This window comes from Cyprinodon variegatus, unplaced genomic scaffold (genome assembly GCF_000732505.1).
Source record: "Cyprinodon variegatus isolate N-32 unplaced genomic scaffold, C_variegatus-1.0 Scaffold1108, whole genome shotgun sequence".
In the NCBI taxonomy this organism is placed as follows: Eukaryota; Metazoa; Chordata; class Actinopteri; order Cyprinodontiformes; family Cyprinodontidae; genus Cyprinodon; species Cyprinodon variegatus.
Window position 1 is genome coordinate 187,370 of NW_015151561.1, and position 1,012 is coordinate 188,381.

The 1,012-nt window shown below is 53.1% G+C and overlaps 1 protein-coding gene across 1 annotated transcript in view; it reads left to right on the top strand.

Moving 5' to 3' along the window:
* The window catches only part of LOC107101520 (glucose-6-phosphate translocase-like), a 21,791-nt gene that overhangs the window by 14,108 nt on the left and 6,671 nt on the right, over positions 1 to 1,012 (top strand). The gene's annotated exons all lie outside the window — the stretch shown is intronic.

Here is a 1,012-nt window from a genome sequence, read left to right on the forward strand (position 1 = left end):
TGTGGTTCTGTTGGCTTCATCAGGGCATAATCTACAGCTTTCACTAGAGCAGTTCGCAGCCGAGTGTGAAGCGGCCGGGATGAGGGTCAGTGTCTCAATCTGAGATCATGGTCTTGAGCTGCAAAAGGGTAGAGTGCCTTCTCCGGGTTAGGGAGGATGTACTGCCTCTAGTGGAGGAGTTTAAGTATCTTGGGGTCTTGTTCACGAATGCGGGAAAGATGGAGCGGGAGATCGCTAAGCTGATTGGTGCGGAGTCTGCTGTGAAGTGTGCGCTGTACCGGCCTGTGGTGGTGAAGAGAGAGCTGAGCCAAAAAGCAAATTTCTCGATTTACCGGTTGATCTACGTTCCTACCCTCATCTATGGTCACGAGCTTTGGGTCATGACCGAAAGAAGGAGATCCCGGATACAAGCGGCTGAAAGGAGTTTTCTCCGTAGTGTGTCTGGGCTCTCCCTTAGAGATAGGTTGAGGAGCTCAGTCATTCGGGGAGGACTCAGAGTAGAGCCGCTGCTCCTCCACATCGAGAGGAGCCAGTTGAGGTGGATCAGGCATCTGATTAGAATGCCTCCTGGACGTCTCCCTGGTGAGGTGTTCCAGGCATGTCCCACCGGGAGGAGGCCCAGGGGAGACCCAGGACACACTGGAGGGACTATGTTTCTCAGATGGCCTGGGAACGCCTTGGGATTCCCCCGGAGGAGCTGGCCTAAATGGCTGCAGGGGGGGACGTTTGGGCCTATGTACTGAAGCTGCTACCCCCACGACCTGACCCCGGATAAGCGGAAGAAGATGGGCGGATGGACAATTGTTGGCCTGGCTGAAGAGGCGAGGTCCCCTGGTCCCCTGTAATGGGGTGGGGGTTGTGATGATAGCGGGAAGGAATTAACTCAGTTGCTGAATTGTAGGTTTTTGAAAGCTAAAATCTGAGTCTACCCCCTCTGGTGGTGGTTTATGGTTGGTTTTTCTTTCTTTTTTAACATAGATTGCTACCTAAACCAACAATCCCCTTTAATGAC